Source organism: Ooceraea biroi, chromosome 2, assembly GCF_003672135.1.
Source record: "Ooceraea biroi isolate clonal line C1 chromosome 2, Obir_v5.4, whole genome shotgun sequence".
Classification (NCBI taxonomy): Eukaryota; Metazoa; Arthropoda; class Insecta; order Hymenoptera; family Formicidae; genus Ooceraea; species Ooceraea biroi.
The window spans coordinates 12,469,884-12,496,321 of record NC_039507.1 but is presented as its reverse complement, the minus strand read 5'-3'; the positions used below and the strand labels follow the sequence as shown (position 1 = coordinate 12,496,321).

General features: G+C 39.0%; 1 protein-coding gene across 2 annotated transcripts in view; it reads left to right on the top strand.

Annotated features, from left to right (window-relative positions):
* LOC105283719 (protein artichoke) overlaps positions 1-26,438 on the top strand; it is an 82,547-nt gene that overhangs the window by 4,980 nt on the left and 51,129 nt on the right. The window lies entirely within an intron of this gene.

The window sequence follows — 26,438 nt, the reverse complement described above, 5'->3', positions numbered from 1 at the left end:
GAGGCTTCTCCTGAGACTTGGATATTCGCGATCATAGCACACATTGTGACGAGTTATATCAAATTCACAGGTATACACTGATAGAGAGAAGGGAAACTCGTCAGAGAGCGCATCTCTTTACATGCCACATGCTTGAATGGCACTGCTGTACAAACTGAACTATGGTACGTGGTTGCTCAGCACGAATATACTGAGTCTATTCACGAGTCTATAGAAACGTCGAGTTGCCGCGCTGTAAGTTCCATCCACTTTAATTCCAAGTCTTTGTCAATGTAGATATTTGTGTTAACGGCGAGAGACTGTTGCATTGATTGGCACAATAAAAATGCTCGTATTTTATCCTTGTGTGACATTAAAAACAGAGAAACTGACGCTACACTAGAATACCCCCTTAAGAACTCATAGTCTATATACTTCTTGTTTGTTTATATGCTAATTGAGCTTATATCGAGTTCTTGAAGTTCGAAAGTTTTTTCTTCTATAAGTTTTCTTTGACAAATTACGTAGTTTAAACAACAGTAGTTCTCTTTTTTTATAATATCAAGTTCTTCTATATGCTTGTCGCTTTCTAAAAATATTTTATTTTTATTTTTATCTTTATTTATATTATCATATTTTGAACATGTTTCATAATGTTTAATAGATATGTCAGTTTTGGCGCCCAATTTCTCAGAGCTCAGTTTTCATGTGTCTTAGAAAAATGTTATTTTCTTAAAAACTAGAAATAAAAAATATAATACCATCTAATAGGAGGCAGTCTTTAGTACATATATATGTATACGCAAATTTTTATTTCGAGCTTTAAGTTAAGAGATAACCTCCAAAAACAAAATGTCGATATTGGTGTCTTTCCTCTACTTATATTCTTCTCAAAAGCAACAAAGAGAGAGTGTGTGTGTGTGTGTGAGAGAGAGAGAGCCGTTTTGCTAATCCTGTAATTTCTTTTGTATTTTGAAGAGCAACTTCACAGAACAAATGCAATATTACAATTTTGGAATGCGCAGAATGTCTGCTTTGCGGTATTCGTGCGGTCCAGCTGACACGAGAGCTGCGATCTGACGAGCAAATCCCGGCCACAAATTCGACTTGCACTTTCACAAGGGCATATTTCTGCCAGTTGGACTGTAATATTTGTGGTTACCATAGAATGGCTCAACAACCCTTTAAAGCACCGCATTCACCGGATGGTCGATGGGCGGCCGTTCGTTCCTTTTCAAGATCGCTCATCCGATCTGTGTTTTCCTTGAGCAATTCTCGCGTGCACTTCTCCACACCAAAGAATGTCATTAAAGCAATACCGGTATCCCGCTGCTGATTACTGCAACGCGGATTGTTACGAAATTGCGTGGAAGTGATTTTCTCGAAGTTGCACGCTGCAAGATAATGAGAAGGACTCTGTTCATTGGTTAAACGAAATAACCGACCAGATTATAAGGACTCTGTGCAATGTACAGTAAAGTACACATCTCTGCAAAAATGCTCCTTTTTATGTCACGGAATAAAACATTTGCGACAAAAGCATGATGACACAAAAAAACTCACGGAAGGAAGCAGATTTGCAAGGAGTCAGAGAGATGATGGTTCAGGCTATTTTGAAGAGGTGGAGTTAAAGTGACAATTGCCGATCTGCTCTTGACACCCGCGAAGCAAATTAATTCGCGACAGCTGACTCGGTTGTCAGTTCGATTAAGTGCTGGGTGGAGCTGTGAATGGACGTGCAACAAATTAGGTCGAACTGTACCGACTGGTTTATAGACTGCGTACGTACTTGAGATTATGCAATTTGCACAGGAAACCCAAGCCATAAACCGTTATCGTTGTATCAATATTCAACTTTGCAAAACTCATTACAAGTTTCTCTCGATTCCTTATTTGAATATCTCCATTGTTTCGAGATAAACTAGCGTATTCTTGATTTCGAACTTTAATCGAATACGTATGTCATGTTAATGTCCGCAATTAACGTTTCTAATTAATGTCATGTACGAGCATGTGTATATAATGAAAATAAAAACAATCTCGTCTTCAATATGCTTCGCGAGAGCGAGAGAGGGAGAGAGGGAGAGAGGGGGAGAGAGAGAAGGAATCTTTTTTCCATATTTCGTAGTCAATTTAAGATTGAAGGACCTAACGCTTTAACGATTTCGCGTCCATCATCGTCAGCCGAGGTATTTACTTCATTCTAGCGAATAGCAAGGAATAAAGGAAGGAAGGAAATGCCGCAGGAAGAAACCTGTGGAAAACGTCACGAGAAAAGGGCGATCCATCAAAATCAAAAGAGCGCCGCCACAAGCGCCAAGGGTCGTTTACTTTCTCTGCTTCTCGCAGGTTACTTGGTTATTTTCCGAGGCGCCTCTTATCTTTTTTCCTTTGTCCTCTTCGCGTTTATGTCATTATCCCCACACCTATATGTGACATTGGCGAAGTGGCTAGATAAATGATATAACAAATAACTATAGACCGAGGATAGCCTTGATCCTGTTCCCGAATAGAGTAAATGAGACATCTTGAGAGAAAATCGATGCTTGAACATATGCTCTTAAAACTGAAGAATTCTACAGATTTTAGAGAAAGAGAAGAAGATGAATTGTTGATCGATACATTAGCAGATATTACGTAAGCGAAAATCAACGTGACAAATGATACATCATTTAATTAACATCCATTAATTCTCACTCATATTCCATATTGTATACAAAGATTATCGATCGCGGTTTGTTCCACGTCACACGGTTCTTCCAGTGCGAGCAATTTCACACAAAAATACCGCGAGTGTAAAGGAGTGTCCCTCAAAAACTGGGCGCTGTTAATTAAGCGATGAAAAATGTTGGCATGGGGAAATTTTAATACAAGCTGTCATACCAGGACGCTCGCATCACTTCCGTTCGACACACGTCTCGACATCTTCGAACATCCCGAATAATTGGAAACACAATAAGCCGGCACTCGATATAACTCGAAGCTGCAAGGAACATGCTAAGTAACACTATCGCCACTCCGTCAACTTGATGATAATTTAGTAGCGCGGAAGGAAATACGTACGAGAGAGCGTCGGCAGCGCGGCTCGATGAGAGCGAGGCGGAGCCGCGCGCGAGCGCGTGAATCTATTTAAGCGCGACACTGAGAGAATCGCGAAGTGAAGGGTGAAGAGAGGAGAGAATAATGGATGATATACCCGTAATGTCACGTGCAGCATGCCGAAACCACGCCGTCCGCACTCTCGGCCGTGTTAATCATACGACGTACGAGGTGACCTGCGGAAAAGGCAACCACCGCGGTGGCCAGGAAACGGCAGGCATAGGTAAGGGATGGGCAAGGGTGAGCCGTCAACACGACTATCCGTATAGAAACACGCGAGAAATCATGGAGCGCACAATGCGATTGTCGCATACCGATTGCCCGGATCGGATTCGGTGCCGTATAATTTAGCGGTCGGCCTGCCGCTAATCCACGACTGATATTCAACGAGCGGAGATCGATTTCCAGCGTAAATTATCGCCGGCACGAGCCACGCCCGAACGGGAAATACCGTGTTGATATGAATCCGCGCGTTAAAGTTTAGCTTCAATTATATTCGCGATAATTATGAGAGCGTGATGGAAAGGCGAGCACGTGGGAAATAATTACACTTTATGTGCGCATGCAGCGCTCTGTAATACTATGATATGATATACCGCATAATAACGGATTGTCTCAGGTTTGTTTCCTTCATTCCTTTATTTCCTTGTCTCGCGATGTAGAACACCAAACGAACTCAATTTTCAGTGAAGACAGAATGTGTGTATGCTTCTTCGCATGTATAGACTCGGACACTTATTATAAGGCTGCAAAATGCATCGAAAAATATATTGTTACAATTCGCATGCATATACATGACGTTACTCTATAATGTACCGTACGCTGTTTTTTAAAAATTTTTCAAAAGTCCTGGATGCATATTTATGAAATCGAGGATCTGATATTGCGCTGCGAAATTCACGCGAATTCATCAAAAAGAATTTAAATCAGTGTAAATACTAAATATACCTTTAAGTACATTTGAATTTAATTGTAGGAACGAATGAAAGAATAGGATCCAAGAGAGTTCTCCGTTACGTCACGTTAGATTGGCAATCTGGTACGATAACTGCACCTCTTGCCTTTGGCTCCGATTAATCGCGCAGGGTGCAATGTTCGCAATGCCCTTTCAAGTGCCCATGGCTCCGGTGAATATATCGAGAGGTTGCCGTATGTTTTGGAGGCTATCAGGCGGGTCGATTGGCCGAAGAAGCTTTGGAAAACTGCCAACGCGTTACCGAAGACGTAAGCTTTGGATGACCTCGGTTCGTCTATCCTGGAAAGATGGATTTTTTTCTCCCTTTGGACCTTTGTGTCCTCGGGAAGTAGCTTCACGTGGTTCTGTCTGTGTGCATTGTCCACCGATGTGACAGATGCTCGTTCCGCGTACGTACACACGCGATCCCGTGCACACACGAGATTGCATTTTACGAGCCAACATCCCTCCGATGCGTGCGGTAGCATCGTCAGCGCTTCTATCGTGACCAATAACACCGCCGCTAAAACGAATACGTGCTCACCGTGATTCTCTGAAAAATTGAATCAGAAACTATCCGCTAGAACTTGATAATAATCTCATATTTTTATGTCTCCAACTCGACAAAACGTACAGTTCACACGATTATTCACACGTTCTGCTTTTTTCTAGCATATATCTTTGTTTTATTTAATATCTTTGTGTATAAATGATATCGAAATTATCATTTCATAAGATTATAATGAGAATATATGATTGTAAAAGTAAAATAATACAATAATAGAAAATTTATAAGACAGTTGCAGAATATAGGTAATGCAATGATACTTACACATGCGTACACGCGCGAAATTAATTTGATTTATTTCCCTAACAAACTTCAGAAGCAAGTTGTTCGTTAAGCTCTCAACGATTGAATCGATCAAAGCAACTTGACAATTACGAAATCGTTAAAGAGGTGGCCGAATGGAAATGTAACAGTCGCGCTTGAAATCGCGAGCCTTCCTCTGCTTTTCAGGAAATTACATTCCATTCATAACAGCTTCCACAACGCTTATCGTGAACGGCATTTAAATAAATTTACACTGTCTGTGTTTCCATGAACTGAGAAACGGCAGTCCGCCTCAGCGGTTCTGAAGGGTATCTACGAGGATGCTTCAGATAACTTTTAATTGGGATGAACATAAATTTCACTGCACCAGAAACGCTCGCGAGCTTTATTGTTAAGTCTGAAATGATTACGATGTGATATTCATCGTCTAAAATAATACCAAGCGTTTCTGAATAGACAAGAATTTATTATCAAAGCATGGACGATCCTTATTGTCCGCGGAATGCATTTTATTTTATAGTTAACAAGAACGCTAATTCTCATGATTGGCGATAAAAATGGTAAATTTATCCCTGATCCCCTGATATTTCTTCATATCACTTCGGTCACATGGTGTGCAAAATGCACATCGTCACGGGTCAACGGGTTCAATCCTGGATTTCTATCCTCGCCTTGTTCTCGTCCGAGTGTAGCTTGAGGGATTATTTGTATAACGCAATGAACATTTCAGTATTGACGTCGCGTAGTTTCTATTAGCGCAGGCAATATTTGAAATTGCGAAACGCCTGAATTTTGTGCAGATCGGATGCGACTGATCCGATTTGGGTATTCCACGTATACGAACAATTTAATTTTTAGAAATGCCAATATTTCCCGACGTCATAGTGGCTTCGAGTTTTTTGGCCACGGGCTTTTGCGACTACGTAAAATGTTGCAAAAATGTGTCGGATAAGAAAAAGATCAACGAGTTAACAAGTCGCGAGTGAGCTGAATGGAACGCCGTTATTTTTATGCAGAATGACAAATTAATTACGAGTTCGTAACGAAGCGGTCGATAGCTACAAATTAATATTCAACATGCAACACAAAACAACAGAAATACAATACAAATAGCAACGGTACGCCAGAGATTATAATCACACACCATGCCGCCATTTCTTTGTCAAGATTGATTGAAATTTTACAAATTGCTGCATTATTATGCATTCACGGTTTTTCTTGTTGCTCAAATTATAAATTTTCTATTTCTAATTTAATTTTGGCATTTTTAATTTAAGTAAAATAATAGTAATAACCTTTTTTAATAATCTGTGGCACCATTATAGACCGATCATCACCGGTCGATATCAGTATCACGTTCTATTTTTGCAATAACTGATTCAGCCTTCCATGCAGGATACGCACCATATCCTTCAATTACAGATACAATTTTTTCCTTCCGGTTGACCCCTTCGTTCTGATTGCTCACATGTGATGGACATTTCAACTGCTCTATATTGATAGGCAAAATTGCGGTAGTTTTTAAAATCAATTTCCGAATGAATGTTGCAACAGTTCTCCCATCCTTTCATTCGTGCAAGAAAGTATTGAGCAATTTAGCAAGTACCGTTAAACATTTATCCCTGATGAAGACTCATTATAAACTATCCTGAATATGCTTTATTGATGGAAATTGGTACAATTACGAACAATCGCTACGCTGCATAATATACTACGTAACATTCTGAAAACTAATAGCTAAACTAATTCCAAAATGTAATAAAGTGCACATCACTTATGCATGTAAATATATCCCATAACCCATTAACGATAATTATTTTATTACTATAATATCGCATTCATGTTAATAATATAAGCGCACAGATCAATAGGAAGTGTGAACAACAACATAAATATTACCACCAATTTTCATTGCGTCGTGATACAATGAAGAACTGTCTTAATTCCATCGTAATGCGTTGCAAAGTTAATGAATTAATAAATGCGAAATTAATGACTATGTAATGTACAATGTCACAACTGAGATTGGAGAATACGCGATGCCAATGCGTTAACTAGAGCAACAGTCTCCCTTTGATGTCATGGTACAATAGTCTAAATTAATTTCCCTTCTCTCTCTCTCTTTCGTATTTAGACACGAGCATTTAGACACAGTACACATGTACACATTTATTTAGTATTACGAGAGAAAGCAATAAACAAGAGCGAAATTATTATTAAAATTAATTGTGATTTAATATTGATCATTATTTTGCAAAATAAAAAAAGACCTCATTCTACGCCTTATAACATATATGTATATGTATAGAATGGGTTTTTCAAATATGAGAAAAATTGAAAAAAGAGAAAAAATTCAATTTTTGTTTGATAAAGTTTAATTTGTAATTGTACGAAATTGCAACGCGAATTAATTCGATACCTGCCTGTTTTGTCGCTTTAAGCAACGCCATAAAAAGGGACAAATATAAAAAGGGATCATTGCAAGCAACAACCCAATGTAATATACAGAGGCTCGAAAATTTAAAATTGCATGAAACCGCAAACACCGCATCACATTGTGCGGGTTTTACACAGGAAAGATGCAAGGCAATCCACGTCGCGGCAAAGGTCTCGCGCGCGTTCTTTGTGCCGACAATATTATACATGCAGATACGGCTCGTATTTGAAGACACGGGGAAAACAGGGAAAAGTAAAGAGGACACGGAGAAATCTAATCGCCGTCGCGCTGCTGCCTGTATTAAAACGAGAATCAAATAGCCCCGAGTCGGGGAATGAAAGACTAATAGAATGGCACGGAAACGCCATGATATCTCTGCCGGGGAATGTCGCTCAAATGTGAGCTCGTTTCGCAGCAATTATGTTATCGCTGTAATTGAGACGCGATTGTGGCGTGCGTATTTATTCAAACGCATGCGGCAAACTGCATTACTTGCCTTCGCAGCGTAGACGATAAATTTGGAACCCGGTGCAACGAGTATCGCTTTTCAAAGGGGACGAAATACAACGTTCACGTAACGCAATCTGCATTGAACGTTCGTTTTTTCAAAATTTTCTCAATGTTTGCAGTGTACGTTCGTACCACGTATGCAAACTTATTGGAATAAATAATGCATGTACCTTCTCGTAATTGTTAACGTCATCAGCATGCCAGATTGAAACAGCCGCAAATGCACACCAGCCTGTACTGCCATCATGTTTACATGGAATTTACATTAATGTACGCGTATACAGCGTTATATTGGACGGTACGAATGTGTAGCTCTCTATTACGTTATACTTTATTATGTTACGTGTTACGTCTATAAACCTCATTCCTGTATGAAAACCTGTATGAAATATTATTAGACTGATCATTGTACAACGAAGTAGTAAGAAGATAAGTTAAGCGAGATTTATTTATTTGAAAAATGAGATAAAGTAAAGTTCAATTAATTATTTGATATTAAATATTAAATTTACTCGCTTGCTGTCATTATTAAACTATTCCTCTCTAAATGAATTCACTATGTGGCACGAAAAAGTATTATACGTGTAATGACAGAGATAATACTCTAGTCATCAGCCAACGTATCTCCACAACTACGCGAGAAAATGCGTCGCGCGCAATTTTAATAGCGCGTTCCGGATTGGATAAAAAAATCATTTAGTCATAATTAATTAAATATAGCGTGCAAGTGGCGCGGGACAAAAATGTGAATTTCCGTACGTGCACACGTACACAGTAATATTTGTACTTCCTAGAGACAAAAATGAATTTAATTAACGCGGCCTCGCGCGATATGATCGTCGATCGGGTTTCCATTACGCCGAGTGCAAATTCCGTTCGAGAGCACTGGACATGCTCGATCAATTTTAAACTTTCATTACACGAATGGATACCTCTAGGCCATCTGGGTATCTCTCAAAGGCCGGACGGCTTCGAGTATCCGAGTAGACGCTTGCTGGGAACTTCTCGACCCTACAGAACGCATCTTAAGATGGGTCCAGACATGTGTCGTATCACCGTATCGTATCATGATCGCGTATCACGATTAGCTTAGTGTGGACGGTGCGCCGTATCACATCTGCGTATCGTATCTGTGTATCAAAATAATAGGCAGATACGATACGACCATGATCCATTTGAAGTCGGTATTTCGCCGAAACATCAAAGAAATGATACGAGATACGGATACAGTCAGTGTGGACGCTTACCGATCCTGAGATCCTGACTCGATTCAGTCGTGTTGCTTCGTCTAGCGATCGCAAAGTTATGGCTAATCTTTTTTGAACAGGTATTACTTTCCTATATGTGGTGTCTATTTTGGAAATCTGTTTCCCCACCAAATTTATCAGGTACTCAAACTCAATGGGTGACATTCTTGTGAAGTTTTTGTACTGTCCACTAACAGATTGAAACTTTAAGTCGCGCAATAATTTTGGGCCACTGTATACTTCGCGATTCGCAAAAATTCTTTTTATCCACTACCGTCGTGATTTCCTCGGTTTCTTCAATAAATAATGAAGAAAAATGTAATTAACAGCAGCTAACTGTACAGACATTGTCTCCACAGCAGGTTAACGTGGAACGATACGTTAGATGGAAAACTAATAAAGAGATACAGATAAATGATACGGATACGGATTGAAAGCAAGGCCTCGGCGTATCATTATAACTAACGTATCCATGTCATGCATGATACGCGATTATGATACGATACGATGATACGACACATGTCTGGACCCACCTTTACATACATACATGATCTTGTCATTGAAGCACTCGTGATGTAACTGGAATGGTACATACTCGATTTATCGTGCTCGCGAAGTAGGCTAAAGGAAGCAATGGCCCGAGACGAAATCTAGCCGCTCCTAGGCGCGCCTCTCGTATAGATACCGCCACCCCGTAATGAACATGCTCACGAATAATTACCATGATTGCCCCGGCAGCGTCGCGCTGATTCTACCCTTCCTCCAGCCGCCCCGCCCCGTCACATCGCCCTCACGCGCACCCCTCGCGTCATACAATTATCGCTCTAATTACGGCATTTTGTCCGCTACCGTTACTTTCGCCAACTGACGCAGTTAACTGCATTTAACTGAAATGCAACGGACGCACGCGATCTCGTCCCGGCATGTCGCTTGCGCTACGAACCGCCGCGCTGGCCGAGCTTTTAATTTGCGCGTGGCAAACGATGGCAATAAACACTCGGAAGTGACTCGCATCCGCGCTCATTCGATCCTCCGTCGGCATGTTTGTCAGTGTACGATGGCATACGTGTTTCTGGTTGTGCAGTCTGCGCTAATTATTTCAAAGTTCTCTTCAACAACGAGAACATCCCGTTTGACTTTTGTGAGAGAATCGAGTGATAAACAGGAAGATGTTCCAAATCATTCTGAAGCCATGTCAGCTATTAGATGTTACGTAATTCTATAACGTAGCTTAGATTCCACGCTGAAATTGCTCATAGAGCCAATATGCTTTGAGATGTTACGTTTCAGCTTAGAAAATGAAGAGAGCCTGGTGAACATCTCGACATTCAAGCGACGTGCATTCCGTATATAAAGCGCGTTTCATATTGACATAGGTGCGTACGTATGCGCGTATGTGTATGCATTTAACCCGACGTGCGTAGCGACATACAATGTTAGTTTTTAATTATGCGTTTTCTATCTCGTGCTTATCTCAATCGCCAAGCATACATTAAAAAAAGATCATTTCGAGAGGAAGAGAGTGCATCAGTTATTTCTCCTCATATTTATATCACTCTCTGCCGCGTGGTTCATTCGTGTTCTTTTCTTTTTCGGAATCCTGATACCTGCGGAATTTAATTCCAAAGAAATAGAATGGCAGCGTCATTCTATTGGCGCGACTATAAATTCTACTGACTTTGTGTTCAGGTGGACTCCTGCGCTCCAAAAACCTTACCACTCGCATAACAGAATATTTGCTGCGCCCATTCGAAAACACAAAAAACCACTCCGAACTTTGACTGCAGAAAGATGTTTGTCCATCGTTACCTCTTCTTTATTTTTATTTTTATACTACGTTTTTACTATTGCAATAGTAAAAACTTTTGTTTCATATTTCGTGTCTATGTAATAGCGCATATCTCGATGCTTGCGTGTGCGCGTGTACACACACACACGTTCACTTTTATGTGCGATACATAACTGTGATGGAATGTGCAAACGGACAAAGTACCATAGTCAGAGGGAAACGCAAAGAAGCTGTAACTTTTATTAGAAAAGTTCGCGGTATCGTATTAAATTATGCAACCAATAATCCTGGTTCAACGCAGAGATACATTTATCCCAGCATACCTAAGTTGCAAGACAACAGTATATCAAGACGTCCCGGTAGTCCTACTCTCTTATTCTTCCTTTCTTTTTTTTCTCCTGTGATTGCAAAATTTTTTAAGGCTGCTAACATAAAATTCTTTTATTAAACAAGTACAAGCAATAATATATAATTAATCATATATATTATAATATTAAATAATAAAAGAGTGTAGAAATAATTTAAACAAATTTGAGCGCATCTCAGATAATTTACTGATCAAGAAACAAAATTTTGGCGGTTTATAGAATTGCATGGAAACATAAATCATCCTGTACAAAGTTTTATATTACACTATTCGTATTCAATAAAAAATAATAGTATTAAAATTATAGTGCATCGAAAAGAGTTATTTAGGCTTAGTACTTCGGGGGTGGTTTAAACGTTAAGCTTCCTCTGAATTTAAAGAGCAGGTCGTGGCTGCTTGTGGATAAAACCTGTGCTTAAACTGATTAAGGCTTGACGGAAACGTCGAGCCTCTTAAGCGGATACTATCGCGAAAAAGAGTAGTGAACCAACTTCGTTAAAAATGTACTGGCGAATGAGATGGCAACGAGAACGGCTTAGCAAGGGCGATTTAAGACTAACTAGATTTAAAATGTAATGTAACGCATCAGAGTTTATGGAAACTTGCACCGTTCTGAAATCATTATACAAAAATGTAAAAAAAAAAACGATACGATATTAACGTTCAATCTCTTGCTTTGATCTTTTTAATGTCTTTCCAAAGCGAATTATCCCGTAACATTAATAACTGATTAATGCCACTTTCTTACATGCAAGAAATTGACTAACTGCAATACAATGCAAGAAATAACCGAAGCTATGATCGAAAAATTACAAGTTGGAAAAACAAGGAGAAAAAAAAGGAAAAGTGCAATCGGAAATCTATTAAATTCGCCCCTCTATCTTTGATCAAATCTGATACGCAATGATACTGATATGTCTGCGACACACAAATCGGAAATGCACCGTCAGCAGTTTCTACATAAATATTCAGATAAAATGCCAACTCCGTTTTGTAATCGCGCGCGCGACAGCAGTACAGCACTCACATTTCGGACTAAACTGTTTTCATGGATGTCACTCGGCCGTTGGAATCGCGATATTTATCACGGGAGAGCGTTGCTCGCTTGAGGATTAAATTTCGAACACAATTTCGTCCAACGCCGCTACATGATGATCGAGCAACAAGTTTTCGCCGTGTCTGTTCGAGATCGCTCAAGCGTTTCTATCGATTTTGGCCAGAATCCCATTGCGAAGAGGACATAAGTTTCGAGCTCGAAGCTTCAACCAAGAGATTTCGTGATCGGTGTTTAAAATCATGTGAACTATTTTAAAGTAAATATAGTGTAGGAAAACAATAAATAAAACTCTTCTTTATTATTTAGGAAAGAGTCAATAAAGAAATCCAGAAGTTTATTAGAGATAAATATATAAAATTCGGATAACACAGTGGTACAGTGATAAGAGCGAACGTAAACGTCTTCACACGGTGAACGTTCAAGATTTCCTGTCTAGACCTTTGTCTTTACGGTCTCTATTTTTTTGGTACATTCCTAGATATTTTGACAAATAGTGCCGGTGAACAAAGGAGTACTATTCTGGTACAAACAACATGACCTCTTCAGGTTGCCTAACGGATGTTCAGAAAAATCAATCTGGTCTATCCAGAAACCGCTTTAACTCGCGCTCCTACAATAGCATATCTACATATATTAACTTGTATACATTATTTATATTAACTTATATATACATATATTATCTTTTATACAGGGTGTTTCCTAAGTAAGTAGACAAACTTAAGAAGGATATTCCTTGGCTTATTTTAAGAAGAAAAGGTCATATAAACATATGTCCTAAACGCTTTGTTTTCCAAAAAAAAGTACATCACTGTTTTCGTTCACTTTTCGTTTATTATAGAACAGTTTGTGTTATTGCAAATGAAACAAATGAAAAACAATAGTAACCAAAAAGAAAAATTATAACGAAAAAGAAAATAGTAACTAAAAAGAAAAATAATAATATCACAATAACTGCTGAAAATGTCCACCTGCAGCCATGATACACGCCTCAACTCTCCTTTCCATTGATTGACGTACACGCTCAAAAATACCTTGAGTGTTACGTATTCTTTCACATCCATCTATTATGCGATTTCTGAGATGTTCTTCATTTTGAATAGGTGTAGCGTAAACTAAAGATTTAAGCTGTCCCCATAGAAAAAAATCTACTGGATTTAAAGCACGCTATCCGAAAAGTGAACGAAAACAGTAATGTACTTTTTTGGAAAACAAAGCAGTTTAGGACATATGTTTATATGACCTTTTCTTCTTAAAATAAGCCAAGGAATATCCTCCTTAAGTTTGTCTACTTACTTAGGAAACACCCTGTATATATATTTTTTTAAGTTAATAATATATATAGTAACTTAAAAAATATACTTTTGGTAAATTAAATATCAACAATGAAATTAATATTTACCTTTCAAAATGTGTAGGTACTAGAGAATACGTTCTTTAGTTCAACAGTTAATAAACTTTCATACCTGAGAATATCATCTCAATCAAAAGTCATTATGTTGTAGCTATCACAAAATAAATGCAGCGAATAATTTCTTTGTGATAATAACCAGTCATCAAATTCTATGAGCGCTTGATCGACGTTTGGTATCGATGTACCGAGAGTAAGGGCGTCGCTGGATACGCCATGGCGCGATATCGGCTTAGGGCTCGGGTTGGGTTATAAATCCCGGCTTAAACGATGGTTACCATCATTTATAAAGCGGTAGCTCGGTCGCCTCCAAGTGCCTGCGCCGTCGATTAATGGAATTCCTCGGCGACGTGCCGGGCGTTCGTGCGAATAAATTCACGAAGGGTCGCAAGGGAGGAGGCAAACTCCGAGGAAAAGCACCCGCACGCAACACACAGTTGCCTCTCTCGCTGTTCCAATACACACGCATACACACACACACACACACACACACACACACACATACAACTGATCGTTAATGGGACTTCGTGCGGAAATTGATTCGGCGGGCAAGAACGGATCCGGGTGGCCGCTCATCGCGAGTCCCACGTGGCGGATCTTGGCGGATCGTAGTGGTTCATGGATCCGGGAAACGAGAAACCATCGGATTTAAAATTGCGCGAGACCGGCATGACGCCATAGCAAGCGGAAGTGGCGGGTGCGTCAGCCAATTTAATACTCTGGCGAACAGCCTTCGCGCGGACTTGGCGGAGCGTACCCGACGTCGTTACCCTCGCGCGCGCATTGGAATCCTGCAAATAAGATTGTCGAATCTGCCGAATTGATTGCCCCACGACGTGGCCCGCGCAAATTGATTTTTACGAGCCCGCCGGTCCTTAACGTCCCGGGGTGCGATTTGCCCGAGGAATCTGCAGACGCCGAGGTAATTTCGGAAAAGAATACGTCCGCGGCGAATTGCACGATTTACGGTTACTGCGAGGCCTCCTAATCAGAATCGAGAAAAATTTGTTAATTCGCGCATTCTCGTAAAAAAAACGCATTAATCACGTGAGAACGGAACGCAATTTATGAATTTTTAAAAAGATAACAAGCTTCACATTTATCAATTAATTTTCATTGTATTTAATGTGTAGGGACTTAATATTATAATATTGAGTCATCCAGTACATACCCAGACGGGTATATTCTTTGCATGTATTATTGTATACTATTATGATAAGATGAGAGATGAGATATGAGATGTTTTTATGTTATTGCCTAATCGTTTTGATATTACAATACAACTAGCAAACAAGAAGTCGATCTCGAGACAAGCGAGATACCGGTAGATCAGATAGAAGATCGACAGCAAACCAAAAAGTCGAGTTGCGACGAGCAGTAATTTGTTTTGCTTCCGCGATCTTGTTGGCTCTTGTAAGACTTATATATTATATAATGTGTTATATGATATTATATATTGTCTTATATCTTGTTTTATATATTATATTTAAGAATCATTGAACGCAAATACAATATCTATTGCATCAATGCGGGTGTAGCTATTACAACAAGTCTACTTCCCATATTATTTCCTTACAAATGGTTTACTTGCAATCATAGACATAGTAAGAATAGACCGAGCGTATTCTCTACTTGGCAATGAATATCAAAAAAGGATAGAAAGCAGATATATTATAGTATAGTTTTCTCTTTCTAATAAAAGAAGAGTGGGGTGTAAGAAAAAGTGAGGAATAAACCTTGTTCTAGATTGTTTATATAAAAAAAAGTGCGGAACGAGATAATCTTTTTATTATATGTATTTAACATATAATAAGAATTAATATTTTAAAATTGAAACATGATCACAGAGTACTGTATGTGTACTGTGAAGGAAAATCCTATTTATCCACGACGTTCATTTCATAAGTAATTAATTTAAATAATGTGGATATTGTGATTGATATTATGTACAATATTTATGAATGATAATATATTTATAATATTTTTAAGTGATAATAGTATTTATAAATGAGAATAAATATTTATAAGTGTAGCAAATGTGCGCAATACTTATAGGATACCAGCAAATGAGGAAATGCAGCAAAAATGGTTGGCCGTAATATATATATATATATATATATATATATAAAGGAGCCAGGATTTGTAGTGACCATTTTACAGACTATCATAAAATAAATGAATATAAAAAAAGAAAAATATTGATGAGGACTGCAGTTTTGTTTCTATATCTATGGCATGAAGCAAATAGACAAAAAAACAAAAGTAAAAAAATAACAAAAAAATATTTAAACTAATAACAAATAAAAAATAATACACATATACATATATTTTATTGTTTATTTTCCTCTAGTCTAGTTTACCTTCTTTTAATAAATTAATTAATAATGTAAGTGGTGTGTGTATTTCTTGATTTTTCTTTTTTTTACTTCTACGCTACCTTTGAAAATGATATCTGATTCTTATTGTATTATTTCTTTTTAATATTATTAGTCAAGACCGCCTAATAAATAACGTATTTTTTATCTTTAATCTTTAATCTTATTCCTATAGAACATTTCTATATAAAGTTCAGAAATATTTCTGATTTTGATTGCAAAACAACGTTATTAACTGAGTTTTATTGGCGTAATATGCATATTGAAATAAAATAATATTTATTTTATTTGAATTACTGCCAAAAAATCGAATAAAAGGCTAAGCTCGGATTAGCTGTAATGCAAAATATGGGCAAGAACACATCATGTCTACTTGCATCATGATCACGGTAGACAATTTCACACAAGTCTTCCTTCATCGGTCGTTATGTTTGATACAAGCCACGTGTGTGCACAAGTTTTCCATTTCTCTTATTTATCTATCGTCGATATTTTACGCCATTTCAGAGTACCGGCATACGCGTATACGCGTCATATCGCGTTGTTTCTTGCGTTATGTGTTTCATGAGTGCTCCTAAAGTGCGTAAGCCGTGTAGCAACCGCGAAAAGAGAGACGGAACATATAACGCGAAAGTTCTTGTTTATGTACTGAGAGGGACTGCCTCTGCCTTCTTCCTCTCTCTTTCCCTCGCGGGCAACGCAGCCGCCAAAGAAAACAGAATTTCTGCGGTTATTAAGGGCCGCTTGCTACACCGATAAGAACAATTAACCAAACGAGTTAATGAAATGCCCCTTAATAATTGCTCTCCTTTCTCTGGCGACCCAGCTAATGGACTCACGCGAAAAACACAGTACGTGCCTCGGGCTCGACTTTCATCATGTGCGTTAACCGCCGTGGTTCTCATGAATCCTGCTCTCTTTATTTACAAAAATACGGTGTTGCGAAATGCATTATGCAGCTTATCTGCAGTTGATGCATATTGCAATGATATGATATGACGCATGTCCAAGATATTTGTTAATTATTTGCATGGACATAGTATCACTTCTTCATGGCTTTGCGCTTCAGTTGATTGCTATTCGCAAGATTGCGGCTGGAAAGAGACACACTGATTTGATGGCGACACGCAAACTCCGTTTCGATTCTCATGCAAAGTTTATGCGTTAACTAAAATGTAAATGAAGCTTCCGAGGCTTCGTGGTACAGTCAAGGGGATATCTGGGAACTTCCGTGAGTTTCTATGCATGATAGACACGTACAGAGTATCTGCTCAAAGCGGCAATCAAATTAATTGAATGGGCGCGTGAGGTACTTGGAAAATGTATTGATAACGCAGCCTTAAGGGGGTATTCTAGTGTAGCATGTCGGAAAAATCGATTTTTTGGCATATTTTGCAAGTATATGGTATGAAAAATATGTCTGCGAGAAGATTTAGCCCGATTCGCAAAATTAACAAAGTAATAGCACCTAATAGAAAATGACCTCTGGCGCGCGCTCGGCGGTTGAACCGCGCGGCACACAACAGAGCATTGTGTTAGTATTTTAGGTAGGGTCGGAAGATCGTTATTCTTTGAAGGTCGTACATTTGAATTGGAGCCTTTATATAGTACAGGTTGTATAGTACAATGAATCTCTAAATTCATTGATTTGGACTTTTGCTCCAAAACATCTCCATGCTGGCGTGAAAGTTGTTGAAATAGCAACATTCTTGGCAGTTATAATTTTCAATAAAGGATTTATGCCAATTTTCAAACTTATGAACGTGATGGGAGTTAGTATTGGTCAGCAAGCGGTGATGTACGCAAACTCCCGGAACGAAGCTCGTATCACCCGCTCGGAGCGGCGCTCCACTAACTTCTCTCGAGATCAGAGAATGAATCGCAGGGAAGAGAGATCAGCTCTGCAGGACTTCTACGAACAAGAGGAATGTCCCCTGTATGGCCCTGGACTAGCCGATTGATCGTAAGTAACATTATCTCTATATAATCAGTATGAAAAACTTTAAACGTGTTTTTCTCGAAACCATGTTTTTCAAATTGGTTCCCATGATATCTCAAAAACCAGTTAATCAATTGACTCAGGCTTTTGCACACATCTTCAGTATATGTATGTGTGGCTATAGCCCCTACCACAATCAAGTCGAAATATTGTTTTTTGGAATTTCTACAGCCCTTCAATGGTGAAAAAAATGGCATAAATCGAAACTTAATTTTCTCAATGACGTCATGTTTTAAATTTTCAACATTTTTTTACATTCTGGTACCTGCTATAGCCACACTCATACTAATTAAGGATCTCTTTGGTTTTTTTGTTTCAGATGAGCAGAACAGCTGAAATCATGGGAACCATGGAACAACTTTTTTTTCATGTTCTTATTTAATATCATGTGCAGCGCTTATTTATAGTTATTGTCTAATAAAAAAATTTGGAAACATACACCAAATATGTATGAATAAGCAGGGAAAACCCTGCCTCAAAAATCCTTATACTTTTTTCAAAAAAATTCACCAAAATAGCATACAAATTCCGCTTTTACACTAGAATACCCCCTTAATCTCGAAAGCGTTCTGTAATAACCTCGAAAGGTAGCAATTAACTCGACGAATCAAGAGTGACCGATATACATATTTGCGTACAATAGAATTTTAATTCCATTTCAGCTCGATTTTAATGTCACGCCCGCCAATAGATTTAAAGATACGCAGCTTCCGTTTAAAGGAATTAACTCGTAAGATTTTCTTATGAATGGAATTTCGCATACGTCCTCTCAGACAATACCCGGTAATCGGAAACAGATGCCACTTACGCATTGTGCAAATAATACATTCAAATCGCCCTCACATACGTTGGTCGGCACATGAACGTCGCATGAATACCCATAAGACCGGCAAGCCGTTACGGCGAGAGGGATCTAACGTTACAGTCTCTCGTAACAGTCCGCACCTTGCGCACCGACACGTAAGAGCATTATCGTTTTGCCACGGCAGACAAAACAAAGAGACAAAACAACCGGTGTGTGCCGTACCGTGCGCCGGCTGCTAACCGTTTCTATAAATAAGTCAGCTTTTTGCAAGCTGCGGGTTAAAAATATGCGACGCTTCCTCCATCGGCCCTTACCGCTCCCCGCCGCTTCTCGTCGCCCGCGCATTTATGGGAAACCACGAATAGCCCGTAAGTTCCCTGAAGTTCCTCTTCTATGAATATCTCCTCGGGCGAGACGGCGCGAGATGGCTGGCGGTGGCGCGTCGACGAAGACGAAGACGAAGACGACGGTGCACCCAGAGGGCACTGCACTCCGTCATCGGTGACAGACCAGAGTGTGCCCCCATGCTTCCGTTCGTACTCCATAGTCCCGCCTGCGCGCTTCTCATTATACTGACAGATAATGTCTTACTCATTGCGCCAAAGTCAAACGCGAGCGAGCAACAATCCGGCTTTTGACGTTCTTACTGGTCCGAACTCTCGAACCCTTTTAAGAAACCCTCACATCCCAATATGCAACGTCCTTTGTACATACATCCAAGTGGTCACAACTAAAACTTTTTACACCATATGACAAGGACGCGGGCTGACATGTAGGTCAAAGATATACGTGAGCATCCGATATACGATGTCGTATGTGACTCGGCGGTTATTCATCTCGAACTTTTTTGGATTTGATGTATTTACCGTTGGTGCGCTATTCTTAAGAGCCGAGAAAGACTCTGGAAGTAATCGCATTCACACGAAACGTTTCAAGTGAGAAACTGAACGTGTAATGTCAAACTTTTATGTTAAATTCTTTAATAAGTTCATAGAGCTGGCATTTTGTTGTACGAAACTGAACAGCTTATCAACTTGTTCTGCTTTAATTTTCAACATTTAAATGTTTATAATTAACTTTTCATTTAAGATACAGGGCTAATGTAGAGCTTACTTAAAATTCAGCGAAGGATAGTTTTCTTACTTACTTATACTTTTGAAACATTCTGCGAAGTGTTTCATATTTCCAATTTTATTTTCTCGAATTTAACACGTTCCCTGCCAAGTCGATTTTGTTGTCATTTTCAAGCCATATGTATAAAAAATGGTACACATTGTATCGATATACAGACCTTGATAAATATGTAAACTTATCTATTTTTTCGCTTTTTGTGAGCTGGAAATTAATTTTTTTAGTAGAGTAAATAGTGAAACTTGATGAAACTTAACAAACATCATCACAGAACATGTAATAGTGATACCAACAATTATTTTCTTGTACTTTATCTATTAATAATATACATATCTATATCAATAATAAAAATATCACTTTGTCTGAAAATGAGTTTGAGTATGTATCGAAAATGGTATACGCGGCAGGGAACATATTAAAAGTTGTTAATATCTCAACAATGCTGTACAGAAAATATTAGTCCCGAGTTGATGAAAAATCTGTCATCGAGATGACATCTCGTAAATGTGGATTCATGCTCGGAATAGCGTACATGCTACGCGTGAGAGATAAAAAAGGGAAAGACATCATCTATTGTGCATAGTGCACATCTGAGAGAAATCATTGTTTTTTTAAACTTACGCTACGTTAAAATTTAAATTTAAACTTTACATTCCCAGACCGATCCATCATCCGGCGACGCGACGTTAGAAATATTCAATATCACGTTAGCACAGAAAAGTGTCCCGCGCTGTAATTACGCGTTTAACTGCTCCTTTTAAAACCGCGGCATTATTCTCGCACGATATCGACCGCGAGGTAAGGCGAGCATTATGGCACGATTACGTAGCACAATATCACAACGTAAGTATACAAAATAGTTCACGAATACAATGACGTACATATATTTCGGCCTTGTACACTTGCTTTCCAATAGCGCGCGCAGAGTCAAAAGCGGACGTTTGTATGCATAGCGGGGCAACTTTACAACGAAGAAGGGTGCACAACCCCCCCATATCTCTCTCTACTCGCGTATATCTATTCTTAAGTTCGCCATAGAGGCGGCTAAGAGCGTCCCGGTACTTCTTTTAGTACCCATATTAATCAGCCCACCCTCCGCCAATGGACTCGTTACAAAGGAAAATACGCGTACCTATTTTGCTTGCCTTCACGGGGATTTAATGTCCAGCTAATTCCATCGTATATTTTATTCAGTCCGGTTAATGCCATTCGCGGTTGCGCGCACAAGGCGCATCGTTCATCATTAATGATCATTGGCTGCATTGTTCTCGCAAACAAAGTGCACGTTGCACGCGCTCTGTGCTCTATCGTTGTGTTGCCGCCGATTCTTTCTCGTCGGTAACACGCTTTTTATATATTCTATCCTATGCCGCGAGCATTGCGGCATTATTCCAAGTATATTCTAGTTTTTAATCAAATAACAAGGTGATTTTAAGAGGAAACCGGGGTTGGTTGTCACAATGTTGATTTTTTGGTTGCTAGATTGCTAGGAGTTCGCCGGTATTGTCAGGGCAACAACTTCCATTTATCAAACAGTGAGTGTAATTTCATGAACATAGTTTCATGAATAAAGTCCATTTTTATAAACGATTTCTCATTTTGCTAGCTGGTAAATAAAGTTTTATGACGTTACTAAATTATTTTTATTACATGTAGTTAATAGGCCATGATTTGAAGTATTTTATTGTTACACAATCCTTACTTTAAGTTAGATTAACAGCAAACTTTATTTTACAAAATGGCCCGGCGGGGCTAGTTGTCTCAGAGATTATGGAATGGTTGTCACATTGAAACAACCGATCCCTGCGTATACAATAATTCTATTTTTTATATGAAAATATAATTTTCAAATATTTAATGGGCCTAAATGTTTTTGCTCTTACAAACAAAATTATAATGGTTCGAAAGTATAAAAGGAAATCGAATAAAGGTCTTGTACCAGCAGATGTGTAATTATTATGTTTCGAGCAGTTCTGGGATGGAATTCCGAAAAGGGTACGGCTCCGATTTCGATCAAACTTTGTAAAAAGCTTTCTCTTAGGTTAAAATGGAAGTATTTAAAAGGAATTTTGGCGACTCCCATAAAGGTCATTTTTTAAGGGAAAATAATAAAAGGTATAATTACTAGAAATTTGAGTATAGTATTCCAGTTTTGATAAAACTTTGTGAAAAGCTTTCTCTCAGGTTAAAATGGAAGTTCTTAAAAAGAATTTTGGCAATTCTCATAAAAAAGTTATTTTTTATGGGAAAATGATAAAAGGTATAATTATTAGAAACTTGAGTATATTATTGAGTATATTATTCAAATATTGTATTGTGGAGATTTGTAAAGTTTAGTATCCCAAACAGCACCAAGTCGACTGTTAGTTGACTGTCAGTCGGCAGAAGAAGTCTAAAGTCAACTTTAAAAAGTCGAAGTCAGGCTGAATGTCAACTTATAGTCAGCTAATAGTCGACAAATGACTCGACTATAGTCGTCTATCAGTTAGCCAAAAGTGGACTTATAAGTTGACTTTATGGCAATTAGAAGTCGACTTTCGAAAATAGTCGACCTTAGGTCGACTTTCAGTCTATAATTAAAGTCGACAATAAACCATCCAACAAATAGTTGACTAAATGTCGACTTAAAAAGTTGACTTCAAGTTGACTGAAAAATGTCGACTATCAGCCGGCAAACAGTCATTTGTGCTGTGTGGGATGCTATTGTTTACATTCTGTTCACACATTGAAGGACGAATTTGTTTCTATTTTGCTGGTGATTATTGTTAATTCAGTACCGCTTTGACCGCTGAAGTGCTTCAAACAGACGACCTCCTTTAAGTAACAAGCAGGGTTGGGTTGGGTTAGGTTAGATTTTCCGTAAGTGAAGCCCCCCCCCGTAGGAGGGGCGGAAAACACTGTATTTACGCGTGTACTTTGCAAAATAAAAAACAGGGGATAGCTTGGGTTAGGATATTTACCAAAACTGCGAAACCGACTTTTTAAAATAGATTCTTAATATTAATAATTTTTTTTCATTTGTATTTACTTAGTAGTGTTATAGAATTTTTTATTGTTTTACCTATTTCTCGTCAATAATATGTTAATTAGATTCATACAATAGATTTATTAATCGCTTAATAATATTCTGTTTGTGTCATATTCTTCAGTTCTTGTTTAAAATACACTGTTACAATCAACCTTTGTGATTGAGACAATCAATCCCAGCGGGGAAGATTGTCACACTTTGCAAATTTTTTAAAGTTCTTGTAAGTGTGTTTAAAATTATTAGAAAATTACGACTAAGTTTTTTAGGATGCTTTAAGGATAGAATCTAAGAACGGCATTAACAGAATCATTTTTGTGCATAAAAATAAAGTGTAAAAAATTCATAAAGGAAAAGTGTGACAACCAACCCTTCTACGGTCTCTCCTACAAATCAATGTCATTCGAATGTACATCTCGCTGTATTTTACTAGCATTTCTTTCTACAAAATGGATGTAGAGTTACGATAAACGTGCAGCACGAAATATCCGAAAGACGTGGGTGTAAAGACTTTTACACCCAACACCCCCGTTTTTGCGATGCACTCAACGAAGTAAACGTCCAAAGTAATGCACCAGCGCAGTGTCAGGATTATACGATGTTGACAACGCAAACACGCGCGCCATCACTGAATTTCTCATGGGTTGCGACGGCAACCCTAAGTGTTGTGTACCTTCCGGAGGGTGAAATCATTTAATACGAGAGGAGGGCCTAATGTTTCGCACGGGAAGATTAAATTCCGTCGTTAAATTAGCGCACTGGACAGGATTGTCACTGATGCGTATTCCGAGCGGAGCGGGACTCCAACTATATCCGAGTTTCTAACTCTCCGAGTATCGAGCCACTCCGGCGTGACGGCCGTCAAAGAATTATATAATCGGATATGATACGTCTCTCGTCGTCGGGGCGAAGTCTCTTTTTAAACCCGATGCTCTCAAGCGAAAGTGTCCGCGCAGCGAGCACGGAGTTAGAAAACGACATTGAAAAGTTTGCCGGAACTCGGGACGCATAACGAGTGGCGGCGAGGCTTGCGCGAGGCCGGAGTAAAATCCGGTAAAAAGGACATACCTCGCGAGAGGTATAAGCGGATTTAAAATCCGCATACATTTACTCTGGTAGGTCTCTGCGGGAGTTTTTAAACAAAGCTTTCTTTCACTCACTCTCTCTTACTCTCTTTTTTTTCGGGACGGTGGTGGCGGCGGCATCTCGTTTATTTCGCGGAGCATTTTGACATGTACGTCGCGCTGGCGAAAGCCTCGGAAGAGGTGTGCCAGCCACAAAGCTTTTCGCGAGTTACACGCGAATTTTTGACGAGGTAGCGAAGCACGCGAGTCAACGAGCTGAGAAAGGTAAGAGGGTAGAGAAGGCAAGCAGAGAAAATAATAATGGCGAAACGCGCGCGAAGAGGTGGTTCGAGAGGACCGCTGGCGAGAGTTCTTTGACGGACGAGTTATCGTTGACGCGCTATGCTTTATGTCCGGATCACGGTGTCCTACCGTGAAAAAATAATTCAAAGAGAGAGCGCCACGTATGAAACCATAAATTGAAGCCGACCGCGTCGTTACGGCAAATACGTGGAAACGTGTCCCCGACGATGAGTTTTAATTTGCGACGGAGGAAGAAGTCCCCGGAAAGCGGATTATCTCCCTGTGAGTCCTTCCCGACAAGGATTCCGTTTTTCTGCTCGACGCGTCAGTCGAGTCACGAAAATGTGTTCGGCAAGATTAGCAATTCTCGATTAAACTAAGTGAGGGGCGACCTGTCATGATATAAAATACTAGTATTGTCGTTTCTCCGTTATACTCTACCCGTTGTATTTCCTTTATTTATTACGAGACTCAAGACCGGATCTTTAAAAGGGTTTAGTGGCGCGTCTGCTCGTAAGTCACGAGAAATTTCTCGGCAACAATGCGACATCGCGTCATACGCGAAAATTGCAAAAATATCTCGCGCAAGTACATTTTCCGTCATCGATCCGCGCGAGAAGAGCGCTCATGCAGTCGTTGCCGCGGGGAACCAGTCTGATGAGCCGAAAATTAAGCAATGTATCGATATACGTGACCTAACAATGGGTTCATTATCGGTTTTAACGCACCTTCTGAACGCGCTTCTGTTATGGACGCTGCGATTGCGAGAGTTAACGCGAGATTGACGTGGCGGGTCATAATGCGCTCGGTGACGGAGTGTGACGGATAAAACAAAAAGGAAAACTGAACGCACGAAAGGGGATTTAATGCACTTGGTTTTATAAATGTCGCACAGTGATGACGTTCTTGCAGGATGACGGTTACTCGCACCACCGATTCCTCTTGCTTTTTCTTTTTATCGCAATGGTCGTTCGTCCCGATTGACTCTGCGCTTCCCCATAATAATCCGTAATACCGTACATATGTCCTGACATGGATGTACAATACTACATCAGTACTCTATTTGTTTCAACAGTTCAGACGGATCAGCTTTTTATCCGCAGGTGCGCGATCTCGCTGCTTTGATATTAATTAAATTATTTGATATTGATTAAAAGTGAAAGTGAAGGTAAAAGAAATTATATTATTTGATAGTAATTGAAAATTTCAACGTTGATTTAATCTTTAAAACATTATTGAAGGATGTTAGAACATAATACTATAATTGTTTTTTTTAGAATATAAATTAATTGAAAATTTCAATGTGACTTTAATCTTTAAAACATGATTGAAGGATGTTAGAACATAATACTATATTTGTTTTTTTTTAAATATAAATTGCACTATGGCGTGTTACAATAATCGTAAGACAAATTGGCATGTAAAAAATTTTGAAGTTTACTTTTAATTCGCTTTAATTTGACGTTAACTAGAAAAGGGAGAAACAAAGGGTTCCTTTCATATAAAAGTAGTTACGTCTCGTTGCGAGTTTCGAGCGAGGCAAAGGCGATGCTGTTAAACCATTGGCAGTTTATTGGAATTAAATTACTGAACAGTCTTTGAGAAGACGATGCAGAGGAGAACAGGAAAGAATAGAAGACTGCATAATTAACATTTCCATGTTTATATTATACCACATTGAAGAACGCGATAAGTAACTATTACACTTTTATTATATTTTTTTAATACATCTCTTTAGGATTAATATACTTTTCTGCGTATGTGAATAGAAACAAATTTCGAAAACTCGCGAGATGTCAAGATTGCGCATACGTGTGGCGGTTATTGCGCCCAGATATCGCAACGTTTACCGATCTACCGATATGGTGGCTTAACGTGATCAAATACGGTAATGCAGTGGCGGCTTGTGTGTTCTCAGTTGTTTGTTTTGCATCTTCTGGCGCATAAGCAACGGACATAAACCCGGATGAGAAACAGATCAAACACGATGCTCCGCGCATGCATCATTCTCTTGTATTGCTGCTAGCCAATCCGCAATTGCAATCGTTTGTCAGCA